Source organism: Anolis sagrei, chromosome 4, assembly GCF_037176765.1.
Source record: "Anolis sagrei isolate rAnoSag1 chromosome 4, rAnoSag1.mat, whole genome shotgun sequence".
In the NCBI taxonomy this organism is placed as follows: Eukaryota; Metazoa; Chordata; class Lepidosauria; order Squamata; family Dactyloidae; genus Anolis; species Anolis sagrei.
Window position 1 is genome coordinate 765,284 of NC_090024.1, and position 21,024 is coordinate 786,307.

General features: G+C 49.7%; 1 protein-coding gene across 1 annotated transcript in view; it reads right to left on the reverse strand.

Annotated features, from left to right (window-relative positions):
- The window catches only part of LOC137096882 (zinc finger protein 160-like), a 118,141-nt gene that overhangs the window by 33,277 nt on the left and 63,840 nt on the right, over positions 1–21,024 (reverse strand). The window lies entirely within an intron of this gene.

Sequence of the window (21,024 nt, forward strand, 5' to 3'; positions counted from 1 at the left end):
CTGATATGCAGGATGTGTTTTCATTCACTGGACCAAATTTGGCACAAATACCCAGTATGCCCAAATTTGAATACTGGGGGGGGGGGGGGGGGGGGGGGTTGGAAGGATTGGTTTTGTCATTTGGGAGATGTAGTTGCTGGGGTTTATAGTTCACCTAAAATCAAAGCGCATTCTGAACTCCACCAATGATGGAATTGAACTAAACTTGGCACACAGAACTATCATCACCAACAGAAAATACTGGAAGGGTTTGGTGGGCATTGACCTTGAGTTTTGGAGTTGTAGTTTACCTATATCCAGAAACCACAGTGGACCCAAACAATTATGGATCTGGCAAAAATTTGGCACAAATACTCAATATGCCCAAATGTGATCAACTGGTGGAGTTTGGGAAAACTAGATCTTGACATTTGGGAGTTGTAGTTCCTGGGATTTATAGTTCAGATTCAATCAAAGAGCATTCTGAACTCCACCAATGATGGAATTGAACCAAACTTAGCACACAGAACTATCATAACCAACAGAAAATACTGTTTCCTGATGGTCTTTGGCGACCCCCCCCCCCCCAGGGGTCCCGACCCCCAGGTTGAGAAACACTGCTCTAGGCGGTTTACATAGCAAAATTGCACAGGATAAAATACAAAATATATAATACTGAGACTGTACTATGCTAATAATAGATGATATATTGTATGTATATATATCTTGTAAACCGCTCAGAGTCCCCTTCGTGGTGAGAAGGGCGGCATGTAAACGCCATAAATGAATAATAATAATAATAATCTTTATTGATATACCCTAAATACCCTATTTATTTATTTATATCCCCCAAATATTGCTGTGTTCTCGAAGGAAGGCTTTCATGGCTTCAAACTACAGGGAAGGAGGTTCCACCTGAACATTAGGAAGAACTTCCTGATTGTGAGAGCCGTTTAGCAGTGGAACTCCCTGCCCTGGTGGGAGTGTGGTGGAGGTTCCTTCTTTGGAGGCTTTCAAGCAGAGGCTGGATGGCCATCTGTGGGGCGTGCTTTGAATGCAGTTTCCCTGCTTCTTGGCAGAATGGGGTTGGGCTGGATGATGGGGTCTCCTCCCACTCTAGGATTCTATGACTCACTGTGTTGCGGTGAGATTTCCGTGTGGCTGCCTGGCGTGGATTGGCGTGATACTAGCTTACCTTTGAGCAGAAGCTGGCCGCCACTTGGAGAGCCTTAGGTGTCGCTGTGAGAAGGAAGCTCCTCCGTTGTGCATGTGGCAGTGCTCAGGCTGCATTTGTGGTCAGGGCACTCCACTTGGTGGCCCCGATTCCTAAGGTGGGCTCTGCACCTCGTGGTGCCCGCGCGCAGCCTGTCCAGCGCCTTCCGAGTTGCCCATCTTCTATGTGTGTGCCCGCCCAGAGCGGAGGCCTTGAGGATCAATCCTGACAAGACAGAGGTCCTCCAGGTCAATCGTAAGCCGGATGGAGGTATAGGGTGGCGGCCTGTGCTCAACGGGGTTGCACTTCCCCTGAAGTCACAGGTCTGCAGCTTGGGTGTCCTCCTAGAACCCTAGAATTGGAAGAGACCTCCTGGGCCATCATCCCGTCCAACCCCATTCTGCCAAGAAGCAGGAATATTGCATTCAAAGCACCCCTGACAGATGGCCATCCAGCCTCATAGAATCCTAGAGTTGGAAGAGACCTCCTGGGCCATCATCCCCTCCAACCCCATTCTGCCAAGAAGCAGGAATATTGCATTCAAAGCACCCCTGACAGATGGCCATCCAGCCTCATAGAACCCTAGAGTTGGAAGAGACCTCCTGGGCCATCATCCCGTCCAACCCCATTCTGCCAAGAAGCAGGAATATTGCATTCAAAACACCCCTGACAGATGGCCATCCAGCCTCATAGAACCCTAGAGTTGGAAAAGACCTCCTGGGCCATCATCCCCTCCAACCCCATTCTGCCAAGAAGCAGGAATATTGCATTCAAAACACCCCTGACAGATGGCCATCCAGCCTCATAGAACCCTAGAGTTGGAAAAGACCTCCTGGGCCATCATCCCCTCCAACCCCATTCTGCCAAGAAGCAGGAATATTGCATTCAAAACACCCCTGACAGATGGCCATCCAGCCTCATAGAACCCTAGAGTTGGAAAAGACCTCCTGGGCCATCATCCCCTCCAACCCCATTCTGCCAAGAAGCAGGAATATTGCATTCAAAACACCCCTGACAGATGGCCATCCAGCCTCATAGAACCCTAGAGTTGGAAAAGACCTCCTGGGCCATCATCCCCTCCAACCCCATTCTGCCAAGAAGCAGGAATATTGCATTCAAAACACCCCTGACAGATGGCCATCCAGCCTCATAGAACCCTAGAGTTGGAAAAGACCTCCTGGGCCATCATCCCCTCCAACCCCATTCTGCCAAGAAGCAGGAATATTGCATTCAAAACACCCCTGACAGATGGCCATCCAGCCTCATAGAACCCTAGAGTTGGAAAAGACCTCCTGGGCCATCATCCCCTCCAACCCCATTCTGCCAAGAAGCAGGAATATTGCATTCAAAGCACCCCTGACAGATGGCCATCCAGCCTCATAGAACCCTAGAGTTGGAAAAGACCTCCTGGGCCATCATCCCCTCCAACCCCATTCTGCCAAGAAGCAGGAATATTGCATTCAAAACACCCCTGACAGATGGCCATCCAGCCTCATAGAACCCTAGAGTTGGAAAAGACCTCCTGGGCCATCATCCCCTCCAACCCCATTCTGCCAAGAAGCAGGAATATTGCATTCAAAACACCCCTGACAGATGGCCATCCAGCCTCATAGAACCCTAGAGTTGGAAAAGACCTCCTGGGCCATCATCCCCTCCAACCCCATTCTGCCAAGAAGCAGGAATATTGCATTCAAAGCACCCCTGACAGATGGCCATCCAGCCTCATAGAACCCTAGAGTTGGAAAAGACCTCCTGGGCCATCATCCCCTCCAACCCCATTCTGCCAAGAAGCAGGAATATTGCATTCAAAGCACTCCTGACAGATGGCCATCCAGCCTCATAGAACCCTAGAGTTGGAAAAGACCTCCTGGGCCATCATCCCCTCCAACCCCATTCTGCCAAGAAGCAGGAATATTGCATTCAAAGCACCCCTGACAGATGGCCATCCAGCCTCATAGAACCCTAGAGTTGGAAGAGACCTCCTGGGCCATCATCCCGTCCAACCCCATTCTGCCAAGAAGCAGGAATATTGCATTCAAAACACCCCTGACAGATGGCCATCCAGCCTCATAGAACCCTAGAGTTGGAAAAGACCTCCTGGGCCATCATCCCCTCCAACCCCATTCTGCCAAGAAGCAGGAATATTGCATTCAAAGCACTCCTGACAGATGGCCATCCAGCCTCATAGAACCCTAGAGTTGGAAAAGACCTCCTGGGCCATCATCCCCTCCAACCCCATTCTGCCAAGAAGCAGGAATATTGCATTCAAAACACCCCTGACAGATGGCCATCCAGCCTCATAGAATCCTAGAGTTGGAAAAGACCTCCTGGGCCATCATCCCCTCCAACCCCATTCTGCCAAGAAGCAGGAATATTGCATTCAAAACACCCCTGACAGATGGCCATCCAGCCTCATAGAACCCTAGAGTTGGAAAAGACCTCCTGGGCCATCATCCCCTCCAACCCCATTCTGCCAAGAAGCAGGAATATTGCATTCAAAGCACCCCTGACAGATGGCCATCCAGCCTCATAGAACCCTAGAGTTGGAAAAGACCTCCTGGGCCATCATCCCCTCCAACCCCATTCTGCCAAGAAGCAGGAATATTGCATTCAAAACACCCCTGACAGATGGCCATCCAGCCTCATAGAACCCTAGAGTTGGAAAAGACCTCCTGGGCCATCATCCCCTCCAACCCCATTCTGCCAAGAAGCAGGAATATTGCATTCAAAGCACCCCTGACAGATGGCCATCCAGCCTCATAGAACCCTAGAGTTGGAAGAGACCTCCTGGGCCATCATCCCCTCCAACCCCATTCTGCCAAGAAGCAGGAATATTGCATTCAAAGCACTCCTGACAGATGGCCATCCAGCCTCATAGAACCCTAGAGTTGGAAGAGACCTCCTGGGCCATCATCCCCTCCAACCCCATTCTGCCAAGAAGCAGGAATATTGCATTCAAAGCACCCCTGACAGATGGCCATCCAGCCTCATAGAACCCTAGAGTTGGAAAAGACCTCCTGGGCCATCATCCCCTCCAACCCCATTCTGCCAAGAAGCAGGAATATTGCATTCAAAGCACCCCTGACAGATGGCCATCCAGCCTCATAGAACCCTAGAGTTGGAAAAGACCTCCTGGGCCATCATCCCCTCCAACCCCATTCTGCCAAGAAGCAGGAATATTGCATTCAAAGCACTCCTGACAGATGGCCATCCAGCCTCATAGAACCCTAGAGTTGGAAGAGACCTCCTGGGCCATCATCCCCTCCAACCCCATTCTGCCAAGAAGCAGGAATATTGCATTCAAAGCACTCCTGACAGATGGCCATCCAGCCTCATAGAATCCTAGAGTTGGAAGAGACCTCCTGGGCCATCATCCCCTCCAACCCCATTCTGCCAAGAAGCAGGAATATTGCATTCAAAGCACTCCTGACAGATGGCCATCCAGCCTCATAGAACCCTAGAGTTGGAAGAGACCTCCTGGGCCATCATCCCCTCCAACCCCATTCTGCCAAGAAGCAGGAATATTGCATTCAAAGCACTCCTGACAGATGGCCATCCAGCCTCATAGAACCCTAGAGTTGGAAGAGACCTCCTGGGCCATCATCCCCTCCAACCCCATTCTGCCAAGAAGCAGGAATATTGCATTCAAAGCACTCCTGACAGATGGCCATCCAGCCTCATAGAACCCTAGAGTTGGAAGAGACCTCCTGGGCCATCATCCCCTCCAACCCCATTCTGCCAAGAAGCAGGAATATTGCATTCAAAGCACCCCTGACAGATGGCCATCCAGCCTCATAGAATCCTAGAGTTGGAAGAGACCTCCTGGGCCATCATCCCCTCCAACCCCATTCTGCCAAGAAGCAGGAATATTGCATTCAAAGCACTCCTGACAGATGGCCATCCAGCCTCATAGAATCCTAGAGTTGGAAGAGACCTCCTGGGCCATCATCCCCTCCAACCCCATTCTGCCAAGAAGCAGGAATATTGCATTCAAAGCACTCCTGACAGATGGCCATCCAGCCTCATAGAACCCTAGAGTTGGAAAAGACCTCCTGGGCCATCATCCCCTCCAACCCCATTCTGCCAAGAAGCAGGAATATTGCATTCAAAACACCCCTGACAGATGGCCATCCAGCCTCATAGAACCCTAGAGTTGGAAAAGACCTCCTGGGCCATCATCCCCTCCAACCCCATTCTGCCAAGAAGCAGGAATATTGCATTCAAAGCACTCCTGACAGATGGCCATCCAGCCTCATAGAACCCTAGAGTTGGAAGAGACCTCCTGGGCCTTCATCCTATCCAGCCCCATTCTGCCAAGAAGCAGGAATATTGCATTCAAATCACCCCTGACAGATGGCCATCCAGCCTCTGCTTAAAAGCTTCCAAAGAAGGAGCCTCCACCACACTCCCTCCGGGCAGAGAGTTCCACTGCTGAACATAGAATCATAGAATCCAAGAGTTGGAAGAGACCTCCTGGGCCATCATCCTCCAGTCGAACCCCATTCTGCCAAGAAGCAGGAATATTGCATTCAAAGCACCCCTGACAGATGGCCATCCAGCCTCTGCTTAATAATAATAATAATAATAATAATAATAATAATAATAGAGTTGGAAGAGACCTCCTGGGCCATCATCCCGTCCAACCCCATTCTGCCAAGAAGCAGGAATATTGCATTCAAAGCACCCCTGACAGATGGCCACCCAGCCTCTGCTTAATAATAATAATAATAATAATAATAATAATAATAATAATAATAGAGTTGGAAGAGACCTCCTGGGCCATCATCCCGTCCAACCCCATTCTGCCAAGAAGCAGGAATATTGCATTCAAAGCACCCCGACAGATGGCCATCCAGCCTCTACTTAATAATAATAATAATAATAATAATAATAATAATAATAGAGTTGGAAGAGACCTCCTGGGCCATCATCCTCCAGGCCAACCCCATTCTGTCAAGAAGCAGGAATATTGCATTCAAAGCACCCCTGACAGATGGCCATCCAGCCTCTGCTTAATAATAATAATAATAATAATAATAATAATAATAATAATAATAGAGTTGGGAGAGACCTCCTGGGCCATCATCCTCCAGTCCAACCCCATTCTGCCAAGAAGCAGGAATATTGCATTCAAAGCACCCCTGACAGATGGCCATCCAGCCTCTGTCTAAAAGCCTCCAAAGAAGGAGCTTCCACCACACTCCCTCCGGGGCAGAGAGTTCCACTGCTGAACAGCTCTCACAGAATCTCCTCTCTTGTAGATTGAAGCCATTGTTCCTCGTCCTAACCTCTATGTGGTGCCGAGGCCCCTTCGCCCAATATTTGGTCTGCACTGCAGCGGAGAGTTCCGCAGTTCCTGGTTGTCAAGAATTGGAGAAAACTGATGAAATGTGCCCCAGCAGGCAGCTGAAAAATAGGACTGCACTCAGCCTTTCATTACTTTCCCCCAAGCCCTGACTCTGTAACTCATCCCTCATCAAAGTACTTGAGTTTGCAACTTTAAAACCTTTTCCGCTTGATACGTTGTATCTTCCCCTGCCTCAAACTAACTAACCGCTATCTCGCTTTTCTCACTTTGGACCCCTGCGCCCGGAAAATAATTGTTTTATTTTTGAGAATAAATTTTGACAGCAAACAGCCGATTGCCAAACTCCGCCGGCTCGGCAGCAGCAGTCCATTTCTCTCCGTTACCGTTCATTCCTGCTTAGCCCCGCAGCCGGGGACTTGCGGTGGATGCCCCCAGGAGATCTTGGAGAGGGGGCCGGGCAGGAGACCCTGTCCTTGGGAGGGAGTTATGGTTTCCCAAGGACCGAACGATGGGTCTTGTTGTTGATCCACCCAACAATCATCTGCTGACTTCTACCAGGAAAAATGACTCTCTGCGGCTTGATTTGGACTGCAAGCCACCTCCGTCTCTGTGGACCTTCCCCAGGAACATGGGATTTCTAGTTCTTCTAACGAAAAATCAACTATTGTAATAAAAATCAATTATTGCCAAGATCTGGGGTGGGAATGGGGTTTCTCTATATAAACTTTGTATAATGCATGATATGTAGTCTGTTTCCCCCTCATCCCCCTTGACTTTTGCCCCACAAAAGGAGTAACCAGGAACTGTCAATTTGCTCGAGGGGAGACCCCCTGCTTCCCTTGAAACTTGCCTTTTGATTAACTCATCTGCATGGAACAATAGCCATCATGATTCCCTTATCTCATTTTCTGAGCATGTCTGAAGGGGGTCTATGGGACTTTGGACAAAAAGAACTATATTTACAAAAGGCAGCGTTGATCCCCGCTTTGAGGCCCGCTGCCGATTCTGTCGTTTGCCTCACCCAAAACCCATCAAGGAACAGGAAGACTTTTGTTTACAAGGATCACGCCAGCCGAGGACAAAGCCTCACATACCAGCTGGCTGACAACTCTTAAGCCCATCATTTCCTTCCCATTGTCCACGATCGTCCCGCCTCCTGGCCTCTGATTCATCCATCCTCAGAAGCGCTAGGAGAGCACTGATTGGCCTCCCAGAGGCGACGGAGCTCACTGATTGGCTCAGGGGCAAGGCGGGCGGCCAAGCCTCCTCCCAGCTGTTCAGCCGCCAGCCAATCAGCACGAAGCCGGCCGGCAATGCGTGGGCGGGAGTTTTGAAACAGTTTTCTTTGTCTTTTTCCTATAAAATGCTTGTAAAATTCTGTAGCGACATGCTTGTAGTGGAACTATCCCTGCAATGCATCCGATCTCAGCTGAATCGCTAATAAAGACACCTCGGTTGCTGAACTTCTTCCGCTTTGGTGGGGGAAATATGATTTTTAATATTTTTATCGCTGAAATTGGCTTCGCTGGCCTCAGCAATGTTTCCAGGACTCTCTTTGGTGCAGTCCTTGGGGATCCCCTCGGCAGGGGATCCCCTCCTAAGAGGACCTCGATATCATATGGAAGCACTAAACAAGCTCCCTCCCTCCTCCCTGTGGCTTCCTCTCACATATTTATACATGGCCCTCATCATATCTCCTCTCAGCCTTCTCTTCTTCAGGCTAAACATGCCCAGTTCCCTAAGCCGCTCCTCATAGGGCTTGTTCTCCAGACCCTTGGTCATTTGAGTCGCCCTCCTCTGGACACAGTATTTCATCTTAGAGTCAATATCTCTCTTGAATTGTGGTGCCCAGAATTGGACACAATATTCCAGGTAAAGTGGTCCAACCAAGGCGGAATAGAGCATGGGGAGCAGGACTTCCCTGGACCTAGGCACTCTGCTCCTCTTGATGCCTGAGGCCAAAACCCCATTGGCTTTTATCAATAGGAGCATAGTGTCTCCTATTGATAAAACTTTGTATTATTGTGATTATTGACAGTCTTTCTCTCCCGCTTTCCTGGCCCCTCCTGAGGGGGACTCTCAGCGGTGGTTTACACATACCTGGCCAAACTTCAACGCTATGCACTGGACACTGACGCGATGCCAAACCATAACAACCACAATAATAAAACCACAATTAAGCATAAATTGTAATTAGACAGTACACAACCAACCATTAAAACCATAAATAATAAAAACAGTCCCTCCAGTCGCATTGTCATTCTAGTCCACGTCCTTTAAAATCTACAAACATCTACTCTCCGAAGGCCTGATCCCAAAGCCATGATGTTAATTTCTTTCTGGAAACCGGGAGGGAGGGAGGGAGGGAGCAGATCTTACCTCATTTGGGAATGTGTTCCATAGGCGAGGGGCCACCGCTGAGAAGGCCCTGTCTCTCGTCCCCGCCAGGTGCATTTGCGCAATTGATGGGAGTTAGAGAGCAGGGCCTCCCCGGATGATCTTGGATTACGAGGTGGGATGTAGGAGAGGATGCGTTCGGACAAGTAGGCTGGGCCAGAACCGTATAGAGCTTTATATGCCTTTGATTCAGAAATCCTCCTCCTCCTCCTTATGACATCTATGTATGTTGTATTTCTATGGCATTGAATGTTTGCCACGTCTACGTCCATTGTAATCCGCCCCGGGTGCCCTCCTGTGGGGTGAGGAGAAGGGCGGAATAGAAATACTTTCAACAAATAAATAATCATAAATAAATAATCATGGTTCTGGGCCCAGGCCTCCAGAAAATAGATGGATGCAGCTTTTAGTGGGACAAGGACTGGAACGGCGACTCGACCGATGAGATTGTTTTATGGTTTTAATAACTGTTTTGATATATGATATGTAAACCGCTTTGAGTTCCTCGGCGTGAGAAAAGCGGTATCTAAATGCTGTTGTCAGGATGTGCCTTCATGTTTCCCAGAGATTCCAAGAAGTCTTCTTCCTGACACTAGAGGGAGTAGCCATGATAGATTAGTTTATAGTAGGGCCATCTGGGCCAAGCTTTCACTTTGAAGATGTGGGAAAGGAATTGTAGTCTAAACTGTGATAAGCAAAGGGGGAAAGGGGGGAGCGAGGCCAGGAGGGGGATTGGGAGACTCTTGGCGGGAAACCTCAGTTCTCTCTTTGGCTTTGTACTGCATGGACTGAATAAACCGCAATTCCAGGATCTGTTCTTGTGAGTGTGTGTTTCATTCTAAGACCCAGCGGAACCTGACAGCTGTAAATAAATCAATAATAAACATAAATAAATAAATAAATAAATAAATAAATAAGGTGGCCAAACTGAGGCTGCCGGACTTGGAGGATTGCTCACAGAGGAGCAATGTCCCTATGGTTTCCCTCCAGGAAATTCAGCTGGAGACCTGGCTGTGCTTTTGAGAGATGGCTGATGGGGATCGCCTGTGGAACTCCCTCCCCAATGGAATCATATCAATGAAAGAATACCCAAAAGGACCTTAGAGCAGTGTGTTCTCAGCCTGGGCTCCCCAGATGGTTTTGGCCTGCCACTCCCAGAAATCCTAACTACTGGTCAACTGGCTGGGATTTCTGGGAGCGGTAGTCCAAAAACATCTGGGGAGCCCAGGTTGAGAACCACTGCCTCAGAGGACGCCTCAAACCCCGGCTCCACCGGCCTTTCCCGCAGGAGGTTTCGGCCCCTCTGGATCCCCTTTTCGTAAACACGCCTTTGATTCAGGAAAAGAGAAACACCGTACGTTTACAACACAGAACGCTTAAACTATGCAGCTCAGTAAGTGGCTGCCACAACGACAAAAATAAAATCAGAAAAGGCACACACCACTCAAACACTCCTGTATGGACACACAAAGCACACTAACAAATGAACAAACACGCCTGGGTCTAATTCTGAGAACTTCACACCCAGTGGATTGTGTCCCTGGTTCTTCTCCTCCCCTCACATCATCCTATGTAAGCACACTTCTGCTTTTGGCAACACGCTTCTAATTCATCAGTCCGGCAATTGAGATTCGCCCGCTGTTGTTGTTGTTGTGAAAAAGGGACAACATCCCCATCTTCCTTGAAATGGAGCCAAGATTCTTCTTTACTCGACAGAGTGCTCTTTGTCCATCTCTGATCATTTCCTGATCCTCATCAGTCAGTCTCCTCATGTGGGATGCCGACATTGACACTGAAATACAACACCGCCTGAGCTCTGCAAGTGCAGCGTTTTTCCGAATGAAGCAGAGAGTGTTTGAGGACCGGGACATCCGTAGGGAGACCAAGGGGCTTGTTGATAAAGCTACTGTCCTCCCAACCCTGCTATACGTCTGTGAGACGTGGACTGTCTACAGACGTCACATGCAGCTCCTGGAACGTTTCCATCAGCGCCGCCTCCGGAAAATCCTACAAATCTCTTGGAAAGACAAGCAGGCAAATGTCAGTGTGCTGGAAGCAAAGACCATCAGCACTGAAGCGATGGTCCTCCGCCATCAACTCCGCTGGACTGGCCACGTTGTCCAGATGCCCGACCACCGTTTCCCAAAGCAGTTGCTCTACTCCAAACTCAAGAACAGAAAACATAATATTGGCGGGCAATAAAAGAGATTGAAAGACGGGCTCAAAGCCAACCTCAAAAACTCTGGCATAGACACCGAGATCTGGGAAGCCCTGGCCCTTGAATGCTCCAGCTGGGCGTCAGCTGTGACCAGCAGTGCTGCAGAATTTGAAGAGGTACGAATGGAGAGCGAAAGAGAGAAATGTGCCAAGAGGAAGGCATGTCAAGCCAACCCCGACCGGGATTGCCTTCCACCTGGAAACCAATGCCCTCCTCACTGCGGAAGGGAGAAGATGCAGGTCAAGAAGAGGGCTCCACAGTCACCTACGACCCACCGCCAGGACACCGACCTTGGAGGACCATCATCCTTGGACTATGAGGGATCGTCTAAGTAAGTAAGTATGGGATGTCGACTTCCTCCCGTCTCTGAGGAGAAGCTATGCTTGCTGCAGTTATTGTAGATTTAGCATTCAGATGAAACGCAACTCTGGTCTCGTTGGAAATGCAACCTTAACCATTTTCGTTCAGCATCATATGCATCAGAGTCCAATATTTCCAGGCCAACCTTGTGCTCCCATTTTTCAGCATTTATGAACATTGACTTTGTATGCCTTCAAAACTGTGTGCCATGGCATATGAGTGTGTCAGCTGCAGTCTCCGGGTGTGTCGCTCACTGGAAGAGACCCCCAAAGGGCATCCAACCCAACCCCCTTCACCCAGGCAGGAAGGCACAGTCAAAGCCCTCCTGACAGACAGCAATCACCCCAACCACAGGAGCCCCCGGTGGCACAGTGGGTTAAAGCCTGTGCTGGAAGGACTAAAGACAGACAGGTCGCAGGTTCGAATCCCGGGAGAGGCGGATGAGCTCCCTCTATCCGCTCCAGCTCCTCACGCAAAGGGGACATGAGAGAAGCCTCCCACAAGGATGATAAAGACAGAGGCACTCCTGGTCAGTCGAAAGGCCGAACAGGGCATAGGGTTACAGCCTGTGCTGGATGGGGTCGCACTCCCCTTGAAGGCGCAGGTTCGCAGCTTGGGTGTGATCCTGGACTCTTCGCTAAGCTTGGAACCCGAAGTTTCGGCGGTGTCCAGGGGAGCATTTGCACAACTCAAACTCGTGCGCCAGCTGCGCCCGTACCTTGGGAAGTCTGATTTGGCCACGGTGGTCCACGCTCTGGTTACATCCCGGATTGATTACTGCAACGCGCTCTATGTGGGGTTGCCCTTGAAGACTGCCCGGAAGCTTCAGATGGTCCAGCGCTCGGCAGCCAGGTTGCTAACGGGAGCGGCACTCAGGGAGCATACCACTCCTCTGTTGAGCCAGCTCCACTGGCTGCCAATCCGCTACCGGGCACAATTCAAGGTGCTGGCTTTAGCCTATAAAGCCCTAAACGGTTCTGGCCCCGCTTACCTCTCCGAACGCATCTCCACCTATGAACCGACCAGAACATTAAGATCGTCTGGGGAGGCCCCGCTCTCGATCCCGCCTGCGTCACAGGCGCGCTTGGCGGGGACGAGAGACAGGGCCTTCTCAGTGGTGGCCCCTCGGCTATGGAATGCCTTGCCGGCAGACATCAGACAGGCACCTTCGCTGCTGACGTTTCGGAGAATGGTCAAGACCTGGCTTTACGAACAAGCGTTTGGCTAAGCAATGCAACTAATTAAGGAAGACGGTAAATGGAACATAGGAACGGCACAACGACTATGAGAACGGATCTGATTTCAATTGAGGCGTTATATATGTTGTTTGTTGATTTGTCCTGTCTGATTGTTAATTGTTGTGGATCGACGTTGTCGATCCTGTTGTTGTATTGTTGTGTTTTAATTGCACTGTAAACCGCATTGAGTCGCCTGTTAAGGGCTGAAAAATGCGGTATAAAAATGAAGCAAATAAATAAATAAATAAAATAAAACATCAGAAATCATCCGGGCAATGTCCCCTGGGCAACGTCCTTGCAGATGGCCAATTCTCTCACAGCAGGAGCGGTTGCTCCTGACACGACTAAAAACAAACAAACAAACAAACAAAACAACCACAAAAGCTTCCAGAAGAGACTCTAGACTCCAAGGCCATCTATCCTTCCCTGGGTTGGAAGAGACCCCCAAAGGGCATCCATCCCCCTTCAGCCACCCAGCCCCCTTTAAAAGCATCCCGAGAAGCTGAATCACGACAAAAGTGTGGGTATGTTCAAGTCTCAGTACTGTTATAACATGTTTATTGGCACAATCTGTTGACTGAATTGCAATAATTACCACTAAAATGGATAAGTTTATAAGTAAGGAAATAAAATGTATTAGTAACAGTGTTTGCGATGAAACGCACGGAACGGCTACGGAGGAAACGACACAAGGATTATTTATACAGAAAGCTTATATGAACATGATATATTATTATAGGATAGGTATTGAAAATCTTATGTGGTGTTGGCTTAACCTCTGTTTTGCTACTCTAACTGAATTAAACCGAATTAGTGTCACGAAAAAGAAAACCAAGAAGGCAAGAGGGTCGTCTGCTGAGACGATGGAAGGAGCCCAAGAAAGGAGGAAAGCAAAAGGAAACGGAGATCGGGGGAGAGAGAGAGGCCCAGCTGAATGCACAATTCCAGAGGTTGGCCAGAAGAGAGAAGGAACGATTCTTAAACAAGCCATGCATGGAAGTGGAAGAACATAACGGAACAGGAAGGACAAGAGGCCTCTTCCAGAAAATTACAAACATCAGAGGTAAAGTTCAGGGGGAAATTGGCATGATAAGAAACAAAGATGGCAGGGACCTAACAGAAGCCGAAGAGATCAAGAGAAGGTGGCGAGACTCTACAGAAGATCTGTATAGAAAAGATAATAGTACTGAGGAGAGCTTTGACGGTGTGGCGAGTGAATTAGAGCCAGACATCCTGAGGAGTGAGGTGGAATGGGCCTTAAGAAGCACTGCTAGTAACAAGGCAGCAGGAGACAACGGGATCCCAGCCGAACTGTTCTTGAAAGATCTTGAAAAGTGAGGCTGTCAAGGTGATGCAGGCCATATGCTGGCAAATATGGAAAACACAAGAATGGCCTTCAGACTGGGAAATCATAGAATCATAGAATCAAAGAGTTGGAAGAGACCTCATGGGCCATCCAGTCCAACCCCATTCTGCCAAGAAGCAGAAATATTGCATTCAAATCACCCCTGACAGATGGTCATCCAGCCTCTGCTTAAAAGCTTCCAAAGAAGGAGCCTCCACCACACTCCGGGGCAGAGAGTTCCACTGCTGAACGGCTCTCACAGTCAGGAAGTTCTTCCTAATGTTCAGATGGAATCTCCTCTCTTGTAGTTTGAAATATCCACTTCAATCCCCATACCCAAAAAGGGAAATGCTAAAGACTGCTCAAACTTCCGTGCAGTGGCCCTTTTTTCTCATCATGCCAGGAAGGGAATGCTCAAGATCCTGCAAGGAAGAAGACTCCAGCAAGACATGGAGCGAGAGTGGCCAGGTGGACAAGCTGGGTTCAGAAAAGGCAGAGGAACCAGAGACCCAATGGCCAATATCCGGATGCTGGAGAAGGGAGGAAGGCAGGGAGTTTCAGAAGAACATCTATTTCTATTTTATTGGCTATTCTAAAGCCTTGGACTGTGTGGATCATCATAAATGGTGGCAGGTTCTTGGTGGGATGGGCATCCCAAGCCACTTTCCCTCTCTCCTGAGGAATCTGTACAAGGACCAAGCAGCAACAGACAGAGCTGACTCTGGGACAAGAGACTCGATCAAGATTGGGAAAGGAGTTCAGCAGGGCTGTCTACTCTCCCCCAACCTATTCCACTTGTATGCAGAACACACCATGCGAGGATGTGCGGGGCTTGACGAATGCAAGGCTGGGGTGAAAATGGCTGGAAGAAAGATTAGCAACCTTAGATATGCAGATGATACCACTTTGATGACTGCAACCAAGGAGGAGCTGAGGAGCCTTATTATAACCAAGGTGAAAGAAGAAAGCGCAAAAGCCGGGTTGCAGCTCAACATCAACCCCCCCCCCCCCCAAGATTATGGCAACAAGAATGATTGACAACTGGGAAATAGAGGGGGGAAACGTGGAGGCCATGACAGGGTTTGTATTTCTAAGCACAAAGATTACTGCAGACGCAGACTGCGGCCAGGAAATCAGGAGACATTGACTTCATGGGAAGAGTGCGATGGCCAAGCCCTCCCCCTCCCCCAATCCTGGGCAGCCCTCGCCCGCCCTCCGCCCCTCTCCCACCTGCACATATCTTACATTGCTACGGTTATGAATCGTCATGTCAACATCAGATAGGCAGGATGTATTTTCACGCTGACAAACTGAACGTAAAGCATCGCGATGAATCACAATCCCAAAATGCAATCCTAGAACCCTGGAGTTGGAAGAGACCTGGTGGGCCACCCTCCAGTCCAATCCCATTCCACCCAGAAGCAGGACAATTGCCTTCCAAGCCCGCCCTCCCCCCCCCCCCCCCGGCAGATTTCTAATTTGGAATTTCAGATTAAGATCCTCCGGGGAGGCCCTGCTTTCCGCCCCGCCATTGTCACAGGCGCAATTGGTGGAGATGAGAGACAGGGCCTTCTCGGTGGTGGCCCCCTGGCTATGGAACTCCCTTCCTGGTGAGATCAGGTCGGCCCCCTCCCTCTTGTCCTTCGGAAGGAGGGTCAAAACTTGGCTGTGGGACCAAGCTTTCGGGACAGGGCAATAAAGCAGCAATAGGAAAGATGACCAGGCCACTTAGATTTGACACGGATGACTAGGACGGTTTTAAATGGTGTATTTTAATATGGAGATCAATGTTTATAAATGTATGTTTGTGTCCCGGCAATGAATGTTTGCGGTATATATGCTGTGTCGGGGTGAGAAGAAGGGCGGAATATAAACGTTTAAAATAAATAAATACAAATAAATGAAATTTCAACTTGAGGCACATTGTAGCATGGCTGACAGTCGTAATATGAGTGTACAATGGCAGGGAACCCACGAGGATGTTTACTGATCGGCCTATTGGCCCACAGGAAATACTAGAGAGGCTTGGGGAAAATACACCTTTGCATTCGGGAGTTGTTGGGATGTATAGTTCCCCTGCCAACCAAGAGCATTCTGAACTCCAACAACAATGAAATTGAACCAAACTTGGCATGCAGTACACCCATGACCCACAGGAAATACTGGATAGACCTTGGCATATGGGAGTTGCTGGGATGTATAGTTCCCCTGCCAACCAAGAGCATTCTGAACTCCAACAACAATGAAATTGAACCAAACTTGGCATGCAGTACGCCCATGACCAACAGGAAATACTGGAGAGGCTTGGGGAAGATAGACCTTGGCATGTGGGAGGAGTTGCTGGGATGTATAGTTCCCCTGCCAACCAAGAGCATTCTGAACTCCAACAACAATGAAATTGAACCAAACTTGGCATGCAGTACGCCCATGACCCACAGGAAATACTGGATAGACCTTGGCATATGGGAGTTGCTGGGATGTATAGTTCCCCTGCCAACCAAGAGCATTCTGAACTCCAACAACAATGAAATTGAACCAAACTTGGCATGCAGTACACCCATGACCCACAGGAAATACTGGATAGACCTTGGCATATGGGAGTTGCTGGGATGTATAGTTCCCCTGCCAACCAAGAGCATTCTGAACTCCAACAACAATGAAATTGAACCAAACTTGGCATGCAGTACGCCCATGACCAACAGGAAATACTGGAGAGGCTTGGGGAAGATAGACCTTGGCATGTGGGAGGAGTTGCTGGGATGTATAGTTCCCCTGCCAACCAAGAGCATTCTGAACTCCAACAACAATGAAATTGAACCAAACTTGGCATGCAGTACACCCATGACCCACAGGAAATACTGGATAGACCTTGGCATATGGGAGTTGCTGGGATGTATAGTTCCCCTGCCAACCAAGAGCATTCTGAACTCCAACAACAATGAAATTGAACCAAACTTGGCATGCAGTACGCCCATGACCAACAGGAAATACTGGAGAGGCTTGGGGAAGATAGACCTTGGCATGTGGGAGGAGTTGCTGGGATGTATAGTTCCCCTGCCAACCAAGAGCATTCTGAACTCCAACAACAATGAAATTGAACCAAACTTGGCATGCAGTACTCCCATGACCCACAGGAAATACTGGAGAGGCTTGGGGAAGATAGGCCTTGGCATGTGGGAGGAGTTGCTGGGATGTATAGTTCCCCTGCCAACCAAGAGCATTCTGAACTCCAACAACAATGAAATTGAACCAAACTTGGCATGCAGTACTCCCATGACCCACAGGAAATACTGGAGAGGCTTGGGGAAGATAGGCCTTGGCATGTGGGAGGAGTTGCTGGGATGTATAGTTCCCCTGCCATCCAAGATCATCCTGGAGGACTCCGGCTTGCACCCGGCCTGGCAAGCAGTGAAAGCTGCACCGTGCGGCCTGGCCTTGCGTGAAGCCCCTCGCCTGGCTTGCACCGCTCGTTGGGCCTGGCAAGAAGGAAAGCCGCGAGGGGCTTCGGGCGAGGCCAGGCTGCACGGTGCAGCCTCTCTCGCTTGACTTGCATCGCTCATCGAATACACTACTTGATGAGATTAGACGAGCCCCTCCCGAGAAAGTTTTAAGAAGAATCTCTAAACCTGGCTCTTCCGTTGCGCTTCCGGTGATTAATCACACAACCTGAGATTGCTGCTACCCTCAACGTTGGTCCTCCTCTCCTGTGCGGAGACCTCTCTTGACCTCACGTCCGAGGAGTATCTCCTTCACAACTAACCTGCTCCATCCCTCTCTCACCCCGTGATACTAGTCTTTAGTGTCTTAGCTTTCGTATTTTATTCTGTACATGCCACTGTCACCATCACTGTGTTATGTTTGATTTTATTTATTTATTTATGTATTTACTATGCTTCTATACCGCTGTATCTCAAGCCCGAGGGCGACTCACAGCGGTTCACAACAGTAAAAACAATAAAAACAGACAATAGTTCCATACAGCAATGAGTTAACTTACACATTTTCCATTAATAACTAATAAGCAATCCCAATACACAACTATTACAAAAACCCATACCCAATCGCCTTATCATCCATGCATGATCCAAATTCGTTATCCATTGTTCCATTCCTATGTTCGGTTACCAGATTGCACTAATTTACTCAAACGCCTGCACAAACATCCAGGTCTTCAACTTTCTTCGGAATGCCATGAGAGATGGTGCCAACCTAATGTCTGTAGGAAGGGCGTTCCACAGCCGAGGAGCCACCACCGAGAAGGCCCTGTCTCTCGTCCCCCCCCCCCAACCGTGTTTGGGAGGCCGGCGGGATCGAGAGCAGGGCCTCCTCGGAAGATCTCAAAGTCCTGGTGGGTTCATAGGCCGAGATGCAATCAGATAGGTATCTTGGGCCGGAACCATTTAGGGCTTTATAGGCCAATACCAACACCTTGAATTGAGCCCGGTAGCAAATCGGCAGCCAGTGGAGCTGGTGCAACAGGGGGGTTGTGTGCTTCCTGCGCTCCGCTCCTGTTAGAATCATGGCTGCTGCGCGTAGGACTAATTGCAGCTTCCGGGCCGTCTTCAGGGGCAGCCCCACATAGAGAGCGTTGCAGTAGTCTAGGCGGGATGTGACAAGAGCGTGGACTACCGTGGCCAAGTCAGACCTCCCAAGGTACGGGCGCAGCTGGCGCACGAGTTTTAACTGTGCAAATGCTCCCCTGGTCACCACCGAAACCTGAGGTTCCAGGCTCAGCGATGAGTCCAAGATCACACCCAAGCTTCGAACCTGTGTCTTCAGAGGGAGTGCGACCCCTTCCAACACAGGCTGTAACCCTATGCCCTGTTCGGCCTTGCGACTGACCCAGGAGTACCTCTGTCTTGTCTGGATTCAATTTCAATTTGTTCGCCCCCATCCAGACCGTCACAGCGGCCAAGCACCGGTTCAGGACTTGAACAGCCTCCTTAGTAGCAGGTGGGAAGGAGTGACAGAGTTGGACATCATATGCGTACAGATGACACCGCACCCCGAAACTCCGGATGATCTCACCCAGCGGCTTCATGTAGATGTTGAACAACATGGGAGACAGTATAGAGCCCTGAGGAACCCCACAAGACAATGGTTGTGGGGTTGAACAGGTGTCCCCCAACAACACCTTCTGGGAGCGGCCCTCCAGGAATGACCGGAGCCACTGCAAAACAGTCCCTCCAAGACCCATCCCTGCGAGGCGCCCCAGAAGGATACCGTGGTCGACGGTATCGAAGGCCGCTGAGAGGTCCAGAAGCACCAACAGGGACACACTCCCCCTGTCGAGCTCCCGGCGCAGATCATCCACTAAGGCGACCAAGACTGTCTCAGTTCCATGTCCCGGTCTGAAACCAGACTGTGCCGAGTCCAGATAATCCGTGTCTCCCAAGAATACCTGGAGTTGTGAGGCCACCACGCGCTCCAGGACTTTGCCCAAAAAGGGGAGATTGGAAACTGGCTGAAAGTTGTCAAATTTAGTGGGGTCTAGTGATGGTTTTTTCAACAGCGGTTTTATTATAGCTTAGAATCATAGAATCATAGAATCAAAGAGTTGGAAGAGACCTCCTGGGCCATCCAGTCCAACCCCCTGCCAAGAAGCAGGAATATTGCATTCAAATCACCCCTGACAAATGGCCATCCAGCCTCTGCTTAAAAGCTTCCAAAGAAGGAGCCTCCACCACACTCCGGGGCAGAGAGTTCCACTGCTGAACGGCTCTCACAGTCAGGAAGTTCTTCCTAATTGTTTTAAGCTTGCTGGAATTTTGCCTTCCCGAAGGGAGGCATTAACCACCACCTCCACCCACTCAGCCAATCCCCCTCTGGCCTCCTTTAGAAGCCAGGATGGGCAGGGGTCTAGGATGGACGTGGTCGGCCTCAATCCTCCAAGTATCTTGTCCACATCCTCGGGCTTCACCAACTGAAATGAATCCATCAAAATAGGACAAGCAGATGCTCTTGTTACATCCACAGAGACTGCATTTAATATGGTGTCCAGACCAGAACGGATCAAAGCGACTTTGTCTGCAAAGAACTGAGCAAAAGCTTCACAGCGAGAAGTCGAGTTGTCAGGGTTCCCACCTTGAGTGGTGGGATTTAAAAGACCTCTGACAATTCGGAACAGCTCAGTCGGACGGTTCTTTGCAGACGCAATAGTAGCCGCAAAGAAAGCCTTCTTTGCGGCTTTTATTGCCGCGGCATATGCCCTCAGAAAGTACACAAACTGTGTTCGATTTGGCTCGCTCGGATCCGAACGCCACACACTCTCTAGTTCCCTCTTCCTTCGCTTCATCGCTGCCAGCTCCTCAGTAAACCAAGGAGCTGGTTTAGCTCGGCTACTTGAGAGGGGACGTTCCGGACTATTGGCTATCCCTCCGTAGTTTGAGGACCTCTGCTGTAGACATTTCCTGTGGAAGCTGGATGAATTATTATTTATTTATTTATTTCTTGCATTTATTGACCGCCCCTCTCAGCCCGGAGGCGACTCGGGGCGGTGAACAACAACAACAAGACGACAATATACAGTAAATAAAGACAATACAAACCAGACGGATACAACATAACATATACTTATACTAAAAATCCGCTTCGTCAAGTCCTGGGGTCATAGCCGAAATTCGTAGTCCTAGTTCATTCCATTGTCAATTTAACTACACTCAATTGAAGGCCTGTTCAAAGAGCCATGTTTTTAGGCCCCTACGAAAGGCCATCAAGGAGGGCGCCTGTCTAACTTCAGCAGGGAGAGTGTTCCACAGCCGGGGGGCCACCACCGAGAAGGCCCGCTCCCTCGTCCCCGCCAGGCGTGCCTGTGAGGCAGGCGGGACCGAGAGAAGGGCCTCCCCGGATGATCTCAAGGCCCTCGTGGGCTCGCAGGCCGAGATGCGGTCTGCGAGGTATTTTGGGCCGGAACCGTTTAGGGCTTTGTAGGATAACACCAGCACCTTAAATTGGGCCCGGTAGCAA